This window comes from Bubalus bubalis, chromosome 12 (genome assembly GCF_019923935.1).
Source record: "Bubalus bubalis isolate 160015118507 breed Murrah chromosome 12, NDDB_SH_1, whole genome shotgun sequence".
In the NCBI taxonomy this organism is placed as follows: Eukaryota; Metazoa; Chordata; class Mammalia; order Artiodactyla; family Bovidae; genus Bubalus; species Bubalus bubalis.
Genome location: NC_059168.1, coordinates 98,543,839 through 98,549,840, shown reverse-complemented (window position 1 = coordinate 98,549,840; position 6,002 = coordinate 98,543,839).

Below are 6,002 nucleotides of genomic sequence, written 5' to 3'. Positions count from 1 at the left end.
AATTCTTTGATGCTCAGGTTTCTTTATAGTTCAACTCTCACATCCATACATGACTACTGGAAAAACCATAGCTTTGATTAGACGGACCTCTGTTAGCAAAGTAATGTCTCTGGTTTTTTAATATGCTGTCTAGGTTGGTCATAGCTTTTCTTCCAAGGAGCAAGCGTCTTTTAATTTTCATGGCTGCGGTCACCATCTGCAGTGATTTTGGAGCCCCCCAAAATAAAGTCTCTCACTGTTTCCACTGTTTCCTCATCTATTTGCCATGAAGTGATGGGACTGGATGCCATGATCTTAGTTTTCTGAATGTTGAGTGTAAGCCAACTTTTTCACTCTCCTCTTTCACTTTCATCAAGAGACTCTTTAGTTCTTTGCTTTCTGCCATAAAGGTGGTATCATCTGCGTATCTGAGGTCATATGCAATGCAATGAACCGAGACCGCAATGCAAGGAGACCGAGGTTCAATTCCTGGGTCAGGAAGATCCTTTGGAGAAGGGATAGGCTACCTACTCCAGTATTCTTTGGGTTCCCTGGTGGCTCAGTTGGTAAAGAATGCAGGTTCTGGGTTCAGTCCCTGGGTTGGGACAATCCCCTGGAGAAGGGAATAACTACCCACTCCAGTATCTTGGCCTGGAGAATTCCATGGACTGTATAGTCAATGGGATCGCAAAGAGTCGGACACAACTGAGTGACTTTCACTTTCACTTTGACCCAGGCTCTAGAGCACAGGCCCAATAGCTGGGGTGCACAGTGGGGTGCACTTGGTTGCTCCGCAGCATGTGGAATCTTCCTGGATCAGGGATAGAGCCCTTGTCTCCTGCATTGGCAGGTGGATTCTGTACCACTGAGCCACCAGGGAAGCCTGTAATGATAGACATTTTCACTTGCTTTGGCCATGGCAAGTTACCTGCCCATGTTCCCTGGGGAATCTCTCTCTCTCTCTCTCTCTTTCTCTCTCTCTCTAACACACACACACACACACACACACACACACACGGGAAAGTTAACAGGCAAGCGCTACTCTTTTTCCCCCCAAGAAGGGAACTGAGTGGAAAGTCACACTGGCAAGTGGACTGTATTCTTCCCAGATGAGATTCTGCAGAGTCAGAGCTGGCAAGGAATAGCACAACTCTTCAAAACAGTGACTGGAAGGAAGAACCTTGAAGACGTTCTGCTAAGTGGAAGAAACCAGACACAAAAGGACAAATACTGTATGATGCCACTTTCAGAAGAACTCTGGAACAGTTGAATTCACAGAGACAGAGCAGGGGTCGCCAGAGCTGCGGGCAGGGGAGAATGGGGAGCAAGGGGCAGAGTGGCTTTTGCAAGATGAGAAAGTTCTGGAGATGGATGGTGTTGATGGTTAACACAACAGTCTGAGTGTGCCTGATACCACAGAATTGTACACTTGAAAATGGATTACACCAAAAAAAAAAAAAAGGTTTACACTGTAAATTTCATGTTAAATTTTGAACTGTTAATGTTACGTTATTCTATGATGACTTCCTCTTTAATCCAGGGCCAGATTAGAGAACAGGACTGATACCTGCTGGGAGCATGGACTTGACAGGTTGGTTTGCTTAACAGGATGGTAGGAGGCGGCAGGGAGGTGAGCCCCTCCCTCTCTGGCACATATTCCTGATCCAGTTTGCTTATTTCTCATATGTACTCTAATGGGATATTTTTATTTTTTACTTTTTGGCCATACTGCAAGTCTTGTGGGATTTAGTTCCCTCACCAGGGATTGAACCTGTGCCCTCTGCATTGGAAATGCAGTCTTAACCACTGGGCCACCAAGGGAAGTCCCTCATGGGACCTTCAGTCCCATGAGTGTCTCTCTCCTTCCTCTTCATCCTAAACACACAGAATTCATTTTTTAAACTATATGAAACCTTCTCAAAAATTCTAGTAGCTCCCCGCTGCCTACAGAATCACCCAGACTATTTTAATATTCTGGAGCCCCCACAGACATGTGCCAATGTACCTTTCCACAGCATAATTTCCTAATGTTCTTCTCCAGACCTGAGGTTAGCCACTTCTGAAACAAGTTATTTATTCTTCCAATGTCACACTTTTGCTCATAATTTCCCCCTTAAATTAGCATGTCCTTCTTTTCTGACACCCAGATTTCAAAGATAAACCTAGGACTTGTAATAGTACAATGCACTTCCATCTGCCTATCACTCAGCTTCAACCAGCATCGACACCCTACCATTCTTACTTCATCTAGTACTTCACCGAGTTTACCTTCAACACAGCTAGCTGCCGAACTTCGTTGACTTCCACTCTTTTTGAGGATCCTCCAGAAAAACTTCCTGGAAAAAGCTGCCCTAAATGAAATGGAGCTATCTTCAATGCTATTGTCACTTTTAGCTCAAACCATCAAGCACTGCAAGTACATAAATCATTCTCCACTGAATTAAAACTCTACCCACCACGTCACCTATTTCAGTTTAACAAGGCAGCATTTGCAAAATCTGGTTTAGACTCAACTTTCCATGGGTGGTATAGGTTGCTGCCTTCACCGTCACCTTTGGCATCACCATCCTGTTTTCAGGGTTGAATCTGTCACCTCATCAGAATTGTAGGCCTGATTTGTTGTTGTTGTTTTTAAGGAGGGGAGAGGATTATCTTTAACATTTTTTTAAAATGTATTTTTCACTGTGCTGGGTCTTCGCTGCTGTGCATGGGCTTTCTCTGGTTGTGGGGATGAGGTACACGGGTTTCTCATCCCACAGCTGTGGTGGCTTCTTTTGTTGTAGAGCAAGGCTCTAGGACCCACAGGCTTCAGTAGTTGTGGCAGGTGGTCTCAGCAGGTGTGGCTGTTGGACTTTAATGTGCTCGGTTGCTCACTCACCTCTGACTCTTTACAACCCCATGGACTGTAGCCCGCCAGGTTCCTCTGTCTGTGGAATCTTCCAGGCAAGAATACTGGAGCAGGTTGCCATTTCCTACTCCAGGGGATCTTCCCTATCCAGGGATCGAACCCATGTCTCTTGCACTTCCTGCATTGGCAGGCAGATTCTTTACCACCAGGGGAACCCTGAGGATTATCTTTTAATTTTGAAATAATTTCAACTTTGTAGAAAAGTTACAATAATAGAGAGAAATCCCATACACCTTTCACCCAGATTTATCAATATGTTAACATTCGATCACACTTGCTCTATTATTCTTACACATATTTGTAGATATGTATTTTCCACCTGAATTTACTTGAGAATAAATTGAGGACATCATATCTACTTAGCCACAAGTACATTAAGAACAAGTACTTTCATTATTATAACCACAATACAATGAAATGGAAATTAACATTGACATAATACTATTATCTTTTTTTTTTTTTCCTGCACTATGAGGCATGCAGGATCTTAGTTCCCTAACCAGGGATTGAACTTGCATTGAACCACTGCAGGGGAAGCATAGTCTTAACCACTGAACTGCCAGCAGCTAGGTCTCAACATAATACTATTATCTAACATATAGACTCTATTCAAGTTTTGCCAACTGTCCCCATGTCCTGTACAAGACAAACACACAGATCTTTTTCTGAACCAGGTTCCAATCCAGGATCATGTACTCTACTTAGGGTAAACATCCTGAAGAAGATAAAAGGAAAACACTTCTTGAATACATCATCTCTAGAGCCTGATGTTTTTTTAAAAAAATGGAGCCTGGTTGTAAACTAGATGAGGAATTCTTCTATAATGGGTGCTTCTGGGAGACCGTGGCTCTCATCTGCTTTCCGCAGGTCCACAGGAAACTGAATGAATGCACAGGGATTCATTCGGTGGCACAGAGAAAAGGGAAGTGAATGGCCAGGCCTGATAAGGCCCCTGTGTGAAGCTCTGTGGCTCTTTTGCTTTTCCTGGCAGAGGTAGAAGAGATCCACATGTAATCATGTTACTGCCTTCAGCATAGGAAGCTGGACAAGTGGGAAAAAGCCCGCAGTGCCGGGTGGGCAGTCTCCAGAACAGCTCCGTTCTTCTAACCAAGGCATGTTCTGGATTTCTCTGCCTTTGGAATTTTCAGTTCACCATCAAATTTACTTTAAAATGATGTAGGACAATGATAAGACAAAAATAAGGGCACTCAGCCTAAGAAATGAGGTCAAACTTGAAAGGAAGCAAGCAGGCAAGTGAGTACTTGAATTTAAAAACAGAATGCAGTCCTGGGTGTTCTAACTCGAAGGAATCTGATGCAACTACCCACCAGAAGTTGCTGCTATCAGCCAGCAATCTTTACCTCTGGAGGCAACCCTATCAGTGAGCATCAAAAACCTGGCCTCCCTGATGCTCTCCTTTCTTGGTTTACCATCAAGAACCCAACAGGAATACCAAGCATCAAATGACACTTGCAAGGCTGTTAAACATGTCTAGAGAAGGAAGATTCTAATACTGTAAGAGGTGTTTTCTACGGAGTGGTACAAATTTAAAGTGGAAAAGAACTTAAGAGATCATTTTGTCCAGTGACCTTTCATAATTTCATTTTTAGCAGAGAAAAACTTTGCTGTGTATAATCTTCCAAAGAACTCCAATATATATAGCACATAAAGCAAAAATGCTGTGGCGGAGAGAACCCCAGAGTTCCATGTGGGCCCATTAGTTCCACTCAAGACTGCAAATGTGAGTTGCTTAACTCCATTAAGAGGCACTGCTTACCTCCTGGTATTGATTTTCATTGTTAATAGGACAGTTTTCCAGCAGATGGCAGTAGAATCTTGAAGGAAAGTCTTAAAAATTTGCACAAAGCCTTCATATGCTCAGTCCTATTCCCTGTCAGTGGCTCCTAAGTTGTTCTGTCATTATGCACAGAAAACTGCCAGTTGTCAAGCACAAGTAGAGAGGAAGTACAAGTGGCCATGAGATCCACATGCCCTGACACACAGGGAGGCTCGGCCCTAAGGCACTGCTATGAAGCACAGTTTGAAAACTACTCATCTGGTGACTGGTCCCAATTCTTGTGCTTCACAGGTAGGGATACTGAGGTTCAGAGAGGGTGAATGACCTACTCAAGGTCACGGACATAACAGTGAATTGAGTCCAAGTCTCCCGACTCCTAGTATTCAGTCCATTGTGTCCACATCAAAAAATACTTCCCCATCTGCTGGATAAAACAGGGTCAGTTATTGGCATATAATTCCAAAAACAGAAAAAAAGCAGTTTTCCCAAGGTGAAGGTCAAGAAGACCAAAAAAAAAAAAAAAAAGTGGGGGGGGAACATACTACTCTATACCCAGACTGAGATACCACCATGCCCTTAATGATTTACACAGCTCCAGGTACACAAAACTGATCATACTGAACCAACTAGATACAGCAACAGGCCTTTTTTAAAAACCAAGCTTTATTATTTATATTTTGGCACCATAGTCAGTAATTCACAGAATGGGTCGCTTCAAGCTGTTCAAGATTACCAGGGAACCCCCTCACAAACACACCCCCACATACAACATTTAGAACAGAGGAACAGATTCATGGCCGCCGCCTCTGCAGAATGAAGGAGTCTTTTCATAGAGCAAATCTCACTCTTATCTGAACAGCCAGACTCCGGATTTTTGTAGTGGCTTTAGTCAGGCAAATCTGTCGTCATCCATTGCTCAGAACACGTAAAGAATTATAAGGCCCTGATTCATTGCTTACAGATGCTCAGCTCAAGTACAATGCTGCAAGCCCCATCTCAGCCCATCTTAATTCAAACTGAGAAACAAAGTTTGGTTCGTGCATCCCGAGTCATCCAGGAACCAAATTCCAAAGTAAGAGGATAAATATTTCTTCGTGGTTCAGTATAACATGTGTTAACAGTCCTAATCCCAGACACTAAGCTATCTCTGATGCAATTTGGGACTTAGTCCATGTCTACATCAGGCATTTCTTCTGAATTTATAAATACTTCACAAGCTGACTAAGGCAGAACAACCATAACCCAGGCCTGCATGTGAAGATTTGGGCCTCAACTATCAAGTGCTGCTTTACAAGGGACCTCAAGTCTTTGTTCATT